At 43.3% G+C, this 13,652-nt stretch overlaps 1 protein-coding gene across 3 annotated transcripts in view; it reads right to left on the bottom strand.

Moving 5' to 3' along the window:
- The window catches only part of Sh3rf3 (SH3 domain containing ring finger 3), a 265,461-nt gene that overhangs the window by 86,794 nt on the left and 165,015 nt on the right, over positions 1 to 13,652 (bottom strand). The window lies entirely within an intron of this gene.

Genomic DNA, 13,652 nt, shown 5'->3' with positions numbered 1-13,652 from the left:
CACTTCAGTCACAGTCTTACTTCTTCATCCCTCCCCCGACTCGGCCCCTCTGCCCCTCCATTGGATACTTATTGCCAATATTCCCCAAATGAAAAGCCTAACAATTTACCACATAGTCAGTGTTTTCAAATGAATGCTCTTAATATTAACTGAACGAAATAAAAATGCTTCAACTAAGGATAAATTCAGCCATTCAATATAAAATTCCAGTATAAAGTGTTTTAAGTTTTTGGCTCCATCAAAAAGAAAGAAAGAAAACGAAAAGGAATAACTCAGTTCAACTATACTTAGAATTGTAAGTATATGATGCTCTGCATTCTTTTACATCCCTTGGCATATCAGACTCAATCAAGCATGTGCGTACAGTGAAAACATGGAAACAGAGAGATGGAGATGAAGATTGAGGGAGGTGGGCGTCTCAGCAGGGAGGTGGGCGTCTCAGCGGGGAGGCGGGCGTCTCAGCAGGGAGGCGGGAGTCCCAGGAGGGAGGTGGGCGTCCCAGGAGGGAGGCGGGTGTCCCAGAAGGGAGGCAGGCGTCTCAGGAGGGAGATGGACGTCTCAGAAAGGAGGTGGGCATTTCAGGAAGGAGGTGGGTGACTCAGGAGGGAGGTGGACGTCTCAGGGAAGGAGGTGGGTGTCTCGGGGAGATAAGGTGGGACACAGGCTGTTGGTGAGAAAGCGGATGCTCAAGACACATTCACAGGCACCTGGAGCCCTAGACAGGCAGGACAGAGGGCAGGGGGATGCACACGTGGGAAAGTGAAGAGTTCAGGGTGAGAGATGATTGCGCATCAGCTCTCAGCACAGGGGCTGCCCCAGGATGTCAGAGGAGGTCCGACGTTACACAAGAGAGGATGGCTATCTGCACCTGCCCACGACCCACACTCTCTTGGGTCCATCTTTCTTTTAGTAGCCAAGGAATGTTGGAAGCCCACTACAAGCATATCTTGCCCAACTTTTCCCATCAAAACGTCACCACCCTTTCTCTTTGGGTATTTGCTGCAACACCAGATGGCTCACCAGGAACTATAACGTGCTAGGAGCTGGGGGCCAATGGAGCTTTATGGAATGACACTCACTATTCTCCCTGCCTTCTTGGGAAGCCTATCTACTGCAAGTGAAGCAGTGTGACAGGATTTACAGCATCCCTCCAGGTCAGAGGAAGGGCATGTCAGGTCGACATCACGAGACTATTGAAAAGATGCTGCCCTAAGGGCTGTCATGCTTGGGGGGGGGGCACACTTTCAGGTGACCATTCAAAGTTAAGGGAGTCTGAGGCGAGCTGGGCACATCTCCAGAGGACTCGGATGAGCAAGTGAGGCTTGGACCCTGTACTGAGGACTTGCTCACTCCCTTAGCACACCCTCCTCATGTGACCACGGAGACTGTAAGCGGTGACTGTAGCGAGCTTACAGCTTCCCCTCATCCTCTCTGTCCTAAGGGGCACAGTCTTCCAACAGGGATCTTGGAAACAAGCGGGGCTAGGAAAAACTGACTGGATACTCGTTAACCCTGACACTGCTGGAGAAAACGTAGAAACACACTTGCAGAAGCAAGGACTTGATGAAAAGGCTATAGGAACAGGGAATGAGAATTGGTAAAGTGGATTATACGAAATAAAAATTCTGTAGTGAAGAGACAACCTACTGAATGGGAGAAAACTTTGGCCAACTATACATCCAATAGGAAATTAGTATCTAGATTCTATAAGAATTCCAAAAATCAAACCCCCAAACACCAACTCATGTGATCAATTAAATATATGTATGAATGGAACAGTCGGATTACAAAACAGAAATACAAAGGGCCAATAAATATTTAAAGAAACAGTAACAACAAAATGTTATCCTTAGCCATCATGGAGATGCAACTGCATCTCCCATGCAAACTGCTCTGGGAGTCTGTCTCACCCCAGTCAGATGGATATCATTAAGGAATCAAATGGTAGCAAATGCTGGGTCGGATGTGGGGAAAGAGGCATCAGTCATCAGTCAGTGCTGGTAGGAATATAAACCCTATTATAGTCACTATGAAAATTAACACGAAGGTTCCTCCAAAAACAAAAACAGAACTACCACGCCAGGCAGCCACATTTCCCCCGGGGAAGGCGCCCAGAGGACTGTAAGTCAACGTGACAGAGAGATTGCACATCCACATTTACTGCCGCTCGTTCATAATGACCTAGGCATCCACCCGCAGATGAAAGGATAAAGAGACATAGACACGTGTTCTTCTACACGCAGAATCCAGTCTTAAACGGACACACAGGCAGACAATGTGAGAGAAGAGGACCGCAAGAGCCGAGAGTGAAGTCTTGCAGGACGGGTTAAGGGAGCCAAAAAACACACTGTGGAAACAGAGGAGCGATTGGAGGAAGGGGGCGTGGAGAGGCAGAGGGGAGGGGCTGGGGAAGCAGTGCTGAGTGCAAAGGAAGAGCCCTGATGCATGGGCACATGGGCATGAGGCTGCCTCAGTGAAACCTACTTCTCTGAACACAAAATAAGCAATGAAGGGCTAGAGACCTAAGTGTGCTGGAGTGTGTTTGTAAACCTAGCAATGAAGACGTGGAGGCAGGAGAGTCATGAGTTCAAGGCCATCTTGGGCTACATTGTATATAAAGGGTAGTTTGTGTTACAAATGAGATATTCTCTTAATTTCAATATAAAGAGAAAAATCAAAATAGCTACACTGTCATTTAATGCATTCTTAAATTTAGGGCCAAAGAAATAAAGAATTGTAAGAGGTATAAGCACCAGAAAGAAAAATACATCATTAGCTAAAAAACAACAGCATCTGAAATTTAGAATAAAAATTTGAGAAAACCTGAAATTTTAAAACAGACTCAAAAAATATTGAATTTCCATATACTGGCAATAATCAGAAAGTGGGATTAAGTTGGCAAACCATTAAAACTTTACATATTTGACAAATTAATTTTATAATATTTAAAGACATGTTACAAAAAAAACCAAATATCTACAAAAATATGAATAAATATTTAAATATGAGCTGGGGAAGGTATCATTAAATATGCTAATGAAGATTTGCTAGAAGAACAAATTTCTAATGTTAAAGAAAAGACACAAAACAAAAAGTAAAAGAAACTGGAGAAGCATTTGTGGAGTAAGAGGAAAAGCTTCACACCTCTGCTCTATAAGTTAAAATGGCAATGGGAACGAAATAAAAAGATTTTAAAGCGAAAACAGAACTGGTTCAGAGACCAGGGAATTCACAAGAGAAGAAAAGCAATTTGCCATCCCACCCATTTGAGAATGTTAGACCTGATTAGAAATGACAGGTAGAGTTTAATTTTTCTTTTAAAAATTATTATTTTATTTTGTGACTTGTCTACATAAATGTCTGTGTATGTACTTGCCTGGTATCCACAGAGGCCAAAGAAGGGTGACAAGTTCCCCAGAACTGGAGTTATAGATGGATGTGAGCCACCATATGGGTGCAGGAATTGAACCTGGAACCTCTAGAAAGTAGCCAGTGCTCTTAACTGCTAAGCCATTGTTCCAGAAATACAATACAATTTTACCATTTTCTTCCTTTGTTATCCATCATCTATCTATCTATCTATCTATCTATCTATCTATCTATCTATCTATCTATCTATCTATCTTTCTATCGTGTGTGTGCATGCATGTATGCATGCATACAGAGGTCAGAAGACAACTTGCTGGAGTTGGCTCTCTCTTTCCACCACAAGGAATCAAATTCAGGTTGTTGGGCTCATGGATGGATGGTTACTTTGCTCCTCTAGCCATGTGCATAGCCCCTTCCAGCGCTGTGAAGGATATCCAGCAGGGACAAAGCTGCCGGGCAAGTAACAGCTTGAGTTTTCCATGTTCTATGGCTTCAGCAATAGAGTCTTACAGTATGTTCTGGGGTAACCAAGAGCATTAGCAGTAGCCTATAAGATTTGGGGGTTTATGGGACCTTGGAAACCAAAAGCTCCTGAGAGGTAATCCATTTGATGGCACCATGATTTCTATTTGCTAGCCTGCAGTGTCTGGTAGGGGTGTTGTTACCCCATTATAGCATAACTTCTTTTATAAATGTGTATGGATATATTCTAGGAGGCTTCTCCAGGAGATTTCCATATGATGGTTTTAAAGGTTTGTGCTGTTTGCTATTCTCTCCTTTATCCCGCCCTTCCATTCCCACCCCATTTAACTCTTCCTGTTCTGTTACTCCCTCTTTACTCAGATGCCATTGTATTTATCTACTTTCCCTTGAAAGCCCCTTCGCATGGCTCCTTACCGGCTTCCTAAACTCAATAGGGATTCCAAGGGAAACACACATATATGAAGATGAAAGGCCATATGACATTTGTCTTACTGGGTCTGGGCTGCCTCCCTCATCATGATTATTTCCGTCTCCATTCATTAATCTATGAATTTTAAATTCATTTTTCTTAACAGATGAATAACTTCATTATCCATTCATCAGTCAACAGGTATCTAGGCTGTTTCTACTTCCTAGCTACTGTAAATAGAGCAGTGATAAACATGGATGAACAGGTTATCTCTGTAGTAGGATATAAAGTTCTTTGGGCGTATGCCCAAGACTGGGATAGCTGAATTACACAGTAGACCTATTTCTAGCTTTTTCTACTTCCCTCTTGACATCTTGGCCCAACTAATGGGAAAGAAGGGGCTGGGAAGTGCACAAACATCACAGTCAGAGTGTCAGGCTCATGAAGGCTCAGCCCCAGTCAGAGAGCTCTAGAATGCATCTCACCGCCTGCTTCTTCTCTTGGCCACCACGTCACTTAGGCTATTTACAGTCGCTCTTCTGATGTAGCCCAATATGGCTATCTATTGTGAGAAAATGTCGAGGCATATTAAAAGACAACTAAATCAAAACAAAAATCAAACAAAAAAAGGAAGCACCAGACCAGGATCCAGAGATGGTAACTGCTGGGAATGAACAGACTGGGAATTTACGGCAATTGTTATTAAGATGCTGGGAGTCTCATGGACAAAGCGGACAGCATGCAAGAACAGATGGGCCATATAAACACAGAAAGAACTGTCAAAGGAAGAACCTGAGAAGAAATGCTCATGGTGGAAACTAAAGGGGGAGGAATGAAGACTACCTCTGGTAGGCTCCTAAAGGGACATGGATGAGAATCTCTGAGCTTGATTAGGTTGCCAATAAAAACTCCCAAACCAAGAAAACAAAGAGCAAACTGAAGAAAAAGAAAGCGAGCACATCCAAGACCTTTGGAAGGACTAATATACCAACAACGAGATGATCAGAAGAAAGATATTTGAGGTATTAATATCTTATATTAATATGCTATAAAACAAAGCAAGATATGTGCCACAAAACTATATCAGCACATAATTTCAAACTATTGAGAATAAAAGATAAAGAAATAATACAGAAAGCTTGGGGTATTTATTTGTAACAAAAACAGAAAAGTAAAAGGAGTAATAGTTGACTCTGCAAAAGCATGCAAGAAATAAAAGCAGAATGTGTGTGTGAGTGTGTGTGTGTGTGTGTGTGTGTGTGTGTGTGTGTGAGAGAGAGAGAGAGAGAGAGAGGTTAATTACAGATGGATATCCCTAATGAACAGAAATGAAAAAATTCTCAATAAAAAATTCGCAAAAAAATTCACAAAAAAAACTTGACTTCAAGATCACATCAAAAAGATCATTCATCATGACTAAGTTGGCTGTATTTCAGTGATGCAGAAGTGGATCAACATATACTAATCAATGAATATAATTAATCACATAAATGGAATAAAAGGTAGAACTCACATAATTATCTCAACAGAGAAAACAAAGGCCTTTGAAAAATAATCCATTATCCCTTCAGGCTAGGGATTGGGGGAGCATGCCTCAACATAATAAAGGCTGTATGACAAACCCTCAGGAGCATTACACAAAATAGAGAAAACTTCAAAATATTCCCATCAAGCTCATGAGCCAGACAGAGCATCAACTCTTCTCATTTCCACTCAATAAAGTGTATGAAGTTTTAGTTAGACAATAAGAGAAAGAAATAGAGTATAAATAAGGAGAGATGAAATCAAAGTATCCCTTTTAGCAGAGGATATGGTTCTATACATAAAATGCTCTAAAGATACTAGCAAAAACATCTTAGAGTTGATAAGCACTTCCCGCACAGTGGCAGGATATCAAATTAACACAAATTAATTAATTAATTAATAACACAAATTAATACAAATAACAAGCATAGCGAGAAAAAAAAGCAAGGAAACAATGCATTCACAATAGAAACATAGACACAGATACATAGACAGACAGATAGACAGACAGACAGAAGGACAAACACACACAAACTGTATTGGCTGCTTTTGTATGTCTACTTGACACAAGCTGGAGTCATCAGAGAGGAAGGAGCTGAGGAAATGCCTCCATGAGATCCAGCTGTAAGGCATTTTCTCAATTAGTGATCAATGGAGGAAGGCTCAGCCCATAGTGGGTGGTTCCATTCCTAAACTGGTGGTGGTCCTGGGTTCTATTAAAAAAAAAAGTAGACTAAGCAAGCCATGTGAGCAAGGCCAATAAGCATCACCACTCCACGGCTTCTGCATCAGCTCCTGCCTCCAGGATCCTGTCCTGACTTCCTTCAGTGATGAACAGCAATGTGGAAGTATTAGCTGAATAAACCCTTTCCTTTTCAACTTGTTTTTTGGTCATTGTGTTTCATTGCAGCAACAGAAACCATAATTAAGCTGGGAGGTGGTGGCGCACACCTTTAATCCCAGCACTCGATGGGTAGAGGCAGGTGAGTTCAAGGCCAGCCTGGTCTACAGAGCAAGTTCCTGAACAGGCTCTAAAACTACAGAGAAATGCTGTCTTGAAAAGCCAAAAAAAAAGAAAGAAAGAAAAGAGAAAGAAAATGAAAAAGAAAAAGAAATAAACTCTAACACACATTCTCTCAGAATAAAAGAACTGAGGAGTCCATCATTGTAAGATGGAAAGACCACCTATGATCATGGGTCAGAGGAATTAACCTTGTGAGAATGCCATTCTACCAAAAGCAATCTAAAAATAATGCAACTCTACTCAAAATTTCAAAGCCACTCTTCACAGACAGGGGAAAAAAATACAAAGAATTATAAAGAGGCATAAAGGACCATGGATAGCTAAAGCAACATAGAACGAACAGGATATTGTAAGAGGTATCACCATACTGGATTTCAAATTATACTACAGAGACATAGTAATATAAATAGTGTATATTTGGTACTGCCACAAACATTAATCACATAAATACATGGAGTAGAACTGAGGACTCAGATATAAACTCACACAACCACAGTTATCTATTTTTTGACAAAGAGGCCAAAATAATACATTGGAGAAAACACACCATGTTTAACAAATGGTGCTGAGAAAACCTGATTTCAACACTGTGGTGGTTTGAATAGGAATGGCCCCCATAGACTCATGAGTTTGAATGCCCATAGGGAATAGCGCCATTAAGAGGTATGGCTTTGTTAAAGTGTTAAGTAGGTGTGGCCTTGTAAGAGAAGTGTATCACTGTGGGGGTGGACCAAGCTGTCTCCTGTGCTCAAGGTACATCTAGTGTGGCACACAGTTCACTTCCTGTTGCCTGTGGATCCAGCACCATGGTCTGCCTGCATGCTGCCATGCTTCTTGCCATAATGATAATGGAATAAACCTCTGAAACTGTAAGCCAGCCCCAATTAAATGTTTTCCTTTGTAAGAATTGTCATGGTCATGGTGTCTCTCACAGCAATAGAAACCCTAAGACAAACATGTAGAAAAATCAAACTATATCTTTATTCACCCCTAGAGGAAAAAAAATCAACCTCAAATGGATCAAAGACCTCAAGACCATCTGGTAAAGGAAAAAGTAGGGAACTTGCTCCAACTTACTGGTTCAGGTAAGGACTTTCCGAACAGAAACCTGGTAGCACAGGCATTTAGACCAACAATTAACAAATGGGACAAATGAAAAAGTGACCATACAGAAAAAGAAGCCACGAAGTGAATGAAAAGGCAGTTGACAGAATGGGAGAAAAGCCTTGCTAGCTATTCTTTTGACAGAAGACTCGTGTCTACAACATACAATGAATTTAAAAAAATCTAAACATTAAGAAGATAACCCATTTAATAATGAGATACAGGACCAAACAGAGTTCCCTAAAGAAGAACATCAACCAACTGGGAAACACTGTAAAAGTCCTGAACATCAGGGAACGAAGAGGAAAACGATTTTATTTCACCCCAGTCGAACAGCCATCAATAGAAATAGAAATAACAACCAATGTTAGCATAAATATGGTGAAAGGGGAGCCCTATGCACTGTTGGTTGGAGTGTAATCCAGTGAAGCAGCTTTGGTAGTTGATCAAAGGCTTCTCAAAAATCTAGAAATGGAATTGCTGTATGATCCAGCCCTACCCCTTGTGGATATCCATCTGATGAACAGTGATATGGAAGTATAGGCCAAATAAACCCTTTCCTCCCCAACTTGCTTTTTGGTTATGGTGTTTTATTGCACCAATAGAAACCCTAACTATGATACAATCATATAGCATACCTATATGAACCCTCACCCCTCCATTGGTGTAGGAGGTCCTTCGGTTTGTGTGTTACTTTCATTGGTTAATGAATAAAGAAACTGCCTTGGCCTAGTTGATAGGGCAGAACTTAGGTAGGCAGAGAAGACAGAACTAAATGCTGGGAGGAAGTAAGGCAGAGTAGGGGAGAGCTGCCATGGTGCCGTCAGAGTCAGACATGCTGAATCTCTCCCCATAAGCCACTGCCACATGGTGATATACAGATTAATAGAAATGGGTTAAATCAAGATGTGAGAGTTAGCCAATAAGAGGCTAGAGCAAATTGGCCAAGCAATGTTTTTATTAATACAATTTCTGTGTGGTTATTTCAGGGCTAAGCTAACTGGGTGGCTGGAATGAACAAGCAACCTCTCCCTACAACATTCCACTGAGGTGCAGGGAACATGGCAGAGGATGACACCATCAGATGGCAAAGTCGAAGGATGAAGAGGACAGCAGTGGGACACTGCCTTTTGGTCAATACCTGGCTATTGCGCTCACCAGCTCCCAACAGCTGTGGCTACCTGTACAAGATTAAGCCAGCCAAAACCAATGGGGATTAAGGAGTAATTCATGAGGCCCCAACCCTCATTTCGGAGCTATTGATAGCTGCAGTGGGGGAAAGCATCCCTCTTCTTTGGGGCGTAGCCACTGGTAGGCTGCTCTCGCTCCAGTGGATGGCCTTCCATTTGTATGTACAATGGGGCAGCACTAACAGGATGCAGTGGAGTATTACAAAGGAAACAAGAGAACATGAAGTTCAAAGGGGGTTCATCAGAAGAGTGCAGGAGGAGGAAATGGGGAGTGGATATGATTGTATTTCATTGTATACATGTATGAAATTCTCCAAGAATATATTTTAACTTAAAAACACTGGAGCTGTTAAGCTATAGAAAGACATGAATGCACATCTCTCAGTGATATAAAAGAGAAGCATGTAGTATCATTATAGCTACACAATAAAACAGAGGGCACACCATGGAGACAATAACAATTCCGTGGCTGCAAAGGAAGGGTAGGGATTAAAATAGTGGAGCACAAAGATTGCAAGACAGTGGAAAGAGTATGAATAATAGTGTATATGTGTTACATCTGCTCCCAAATCAAGACTGTACAATACCAAAAATGGGTTTCCATATAAACAATGGCCATTGGTTGATACCACCAAGATAGGCTCAGGCATGGTAAAAATGGTAAAAATGTACCCCCACAGGGCTAGGGGTGGGCCCTGTGGGACATGCTATACGGAATAAGGCAATGACCACACAGGAAATCTCTGTATCAGTTCCCGTTTGTTAAGAATCTAACACTACTCTGACCTCAAGTCTACCTTTAAAGGAATAACTCAGAACCACTGGACAATGAAAACTAACAAGCTACATCACTCTACAACAAATGGATGTCTATCTCATAACTATAATAGTGAAAACAATCTGAAGAATAATTGTGAAAACACAATGCATCCATCCTTAGCAGATGTGAGAGGAAAGAAAGGGGACGGGGAGTGGAGGTGACCCAGCTTTGGTACCATGCCATTTCCTGGGTAGTCAGTGATAATAAAGATCTCCTCATCACTAGGCGGCATAAGTCTTATTAGTGGGTGCTTTTGGTGTGATATTACAGAAACGGAAGAAAAGGTCTCCTTGTTTGTTTTATCATTTCCCCTTAAAGGGACATGCTATACGGAATAAGGCAATGACCACATTGGTCCTTTGGAACCAAGTCAAGTGGAAGCACTGAGTCTAAGAAATGAGAGCACCATGGAGCTGTGACTCTGCCCTCCAGCCTGGAAACTGCTGTACACCGAAGAGCCAGGCTTATCCTGGTTCCCCCTCGGAAGTAGAAGAGCACCAAGGGCTGAAATCATTGAGAAGCAAACTCAATTCCAAAGAGAGGCATTGCCTCTTAGGCCAGGGAATTTGCCACCACAGACACTGTTAAGCAGTGCAAACCATTTCCTTTTTGTGTGGCCAACACACGTAAGTGTCTTTAAGTAGAGATGGGGAGAGAGACCTTAGGCTGTGGAGGAAAGTATCTCTTCCCAAGCAGATAAGGCTAGCTCACAGAGAGATGATCACCATGCAATACAATGGGCCTATGGCAAAATCAGCATGCAATGAGCAGGGACCCAAATGCACACATGTCAAGTGTGCTACAGTGATGTCTATTAATGAGCAAGTGGGGTCTGCACAGTTCCATCAGGATGAGTGATACCCTAGTGGTAGCTGTCTGTTCCAACTCAAGTGTTGCAAGGAGAGGGCCCGCTTGTTCGTCCCGGCCTCCCTGCTAGCTTACCCCCAAAATAACCACGCAGAAACTGTATTAATTAAATTACTGCTTGGCCCATTAGCTCTAACTTCTTATTGGCTAACTCTGACATATTAGTTTAACCCATTTCTATTAATCTGTATATCACCATGAGGTCGTGGCCTACCAGCAAAGTCTCAGGACGTCTATCTCCGACGGTGGGTCCATGGTGTCTCTCTGACTCTTTCTTTCTCTCAGCATGCCATTTAGTTTTCCCCCACCTACCTAAGTTCTGTTCTACCCTATCAGGCCAAGCCAGTTTCTTTATTCATTAACCAATGAAAGCAACACATAGAGGGGACTATGGAATCCCACATCACTCAGGTGGGATTCCAGATCCTATGCCTGTCTGAAACCTCAGGATAGCAGCAGGATGCAGAATACATTTCTTCATTTGGTACTTGTTTTTTTTTTTTTTATGGGGGACCAAACTGAGAGACCACACATAGCCAGCCATCCTTGCATATAAAAGAACTCACTCACTTTGCCTATGGATATTGAGAAATGTTTTTTTCTAGATCTACACCTAATGCAGACTCACAGTATGGGGAGGGAATGTTTCATTGCTGGCAACGGAGACTCACAGGCTAGCATGTCAGAGCTACCAGACTCAGACCCCTTCATCACTCCACGCAAAACCAAAAAACAGGGTCTAGTTTTTATGTTAGATCATAGCAGGTCCCTCCCAGGTTTATTGCCATGTTTCAAAAACCCTTGAGTTGGTGCATTTATAAGGACAAAGAAAGAGGGGATATTATTTTGAAGGCTCCGTACTACGTGGAGAAATATCCCTTCTTAAAGCATTAAGGCTTCATATGGCAAGGGTTGGCCATTGGTTTTCAGCACTTTCCTAAGAGAACTACTCATCCTCTCCTCCTGGGCACCTTCATTCAGGAAGGTCCCTGAGTCCTGCGTGGGGAGCATGCAGAAAGGCCTGTGCCTTTGCCTCCTAGAGCTGTGCGCGACTGCAGTCATCAGTAACCATGCCTAGAAAGGACCAGGAGGTAAGTAAATGGCTTTGCAGACCATTTACTCAGTCCCGTGGCAGAAGCATGAAGGCAGCTAATGCCCGAGTGGCTGGACACAGCCATGTGCCAGGCAAACTAGATTTACAGAAGCAGATGGCAGGCCTGCATGGTTTGTCATCTCAGTTTATCAGCCCCTGATGTAAGCGATCAAACGAAGCCCAAAGAATACCACAGGCATCACCAATGGCCACATAAGGTAGACATGTTTCTGAACTAACATGATAGTACGCGACGATTTTATGAATGAAAACTCCTTCCATGACATCATCCCATTTTCCGACGCAAACCTCTACCTCGTCTATACGTTTCATGTCAAGTACTCATTGTTTACTCCAGGGAGGCAGGCTTCATCCATATGCTGTTTTCCCTGTTCTCTGATATTTCCGAATTGGGAAAATATACCAAATGTCTGCTGGCATGCAGCCCTGGCTCTTCTTGGAATTCAGATGGTCTCTGGGGTGGGGGGGCCCCAAACAATCGCACGCTGGAGCTGTGGCTATGAAGGGGCGGTGTAAGAGTTAGGCGGCCTTCCTTCCCAAGGCTTAGTAGATAATACGTCTGTAACAGATTCAAGTGACATCAGTGCCACCTTCTAGAAGGAACGTTAAACCCAAATTTTAAGTAATTAGCTGCCTCCTCTAACGTTTATGCATTCATTTGACTTTTTCTACTTAAGAAGAGAGAAAGCTACAAGCACAGTGGCCTTTGGCAAGAACAGCAGCTTCAGGTGGACATCCCGAACCCGGCTTCCCAGGCTGCCAGGGCACGCCGTCCGTGGATGTGACTTTGCAGGTACAGATTGGAAAGGGGCACGGGAGGGTCCCCTCGGCAGTGCTGGAGAACACAGGGCAGAGGCACCTGATATTCGAGTCTCTACATGAATCCCATGACAATAGCAGGCGTGGAGCCCCTGGGGGCAGTTTCTGAAGGATCATGAACCCCAGTCTCCTCTCTACTGTAGTTAAGGGGTGTCCAAAAAAGCGGGAACATGACAGCGTCCAGAGAAACCAGATACCTTCAGCTTCCAAGGATGACAGTGGCCCCACCCCCAAATGGGGCCCTATTGAACCCTGCCCTGCCACAGTCAGTCAGCTGCAGACATGGCCTCAAAGCACTGTCAAGAAAGGGGGACATTAAAAAGATAGAAGCCCAGAAGCTCCCCAGGTTTCTTGTTTGTTTGTTTGCTTGCTTTTTTTCTGTAGAAATGACACAGAACTGTGCCTCCGGTTATTCCTGTGTTCACACAGAGACTCTTAATGGAGTCACTGGCTGCCACGGACCCCCACGGAGCAGGCTGGCTCTGCAGTCCCCAGCTCTGACAGATCATCTGTCCCAACAGTGGCCAGGACTATTCAGAGAGAGGCAGGGGCAGACCTCTCCCTGCCCCGGCACAGAGCTGGCTTCTCCCACACACCTCACAGCTGACACATCTGGAAAGTAACAAAAAAGGCTAAAGAGACCTGGTGAGAAGACACAAACACTGCCGACAGCCGGACCTGTTCTCTCCACGCATGCGCACAGTCCTCTGGCTTCACTATCGTATATGCTTCCGCATCTCTCCCCTCTGCATGCCCTGCACTGTTGCATGCTTAGAATGGGAAGTAAGCCATCTTGATCAGGCCTCAGGGAGAGAATGGAACTATATTATATGAGGAGAAAAGTAGGGTAAAAAGATGGAGACCCAAGCATAGGCACACGGGAGTGAGGAAGCTCGAGAGAGGAAGTATCTAAAGAGCAAGCAGAGGGT

This window comes from Myodes glareolus, chromosome 18 (assembly GCF_982192425.1).
Source record: "Myodes glareolus chromosome 18, mMyoGla1.1, whole genome shotgun sequence".
In the NCBI taxonomy this organism is placed as follows: Eukaryota; Metazoa; Chordata; class Mammalia; order Rodentia; family Cricetidae; genus Myodes; species Myodes glareolus.
Note: the sequence above shows the minus strand (reverse complement) of the source record. Positions and strands in the feature narration are given on the sequence as shown.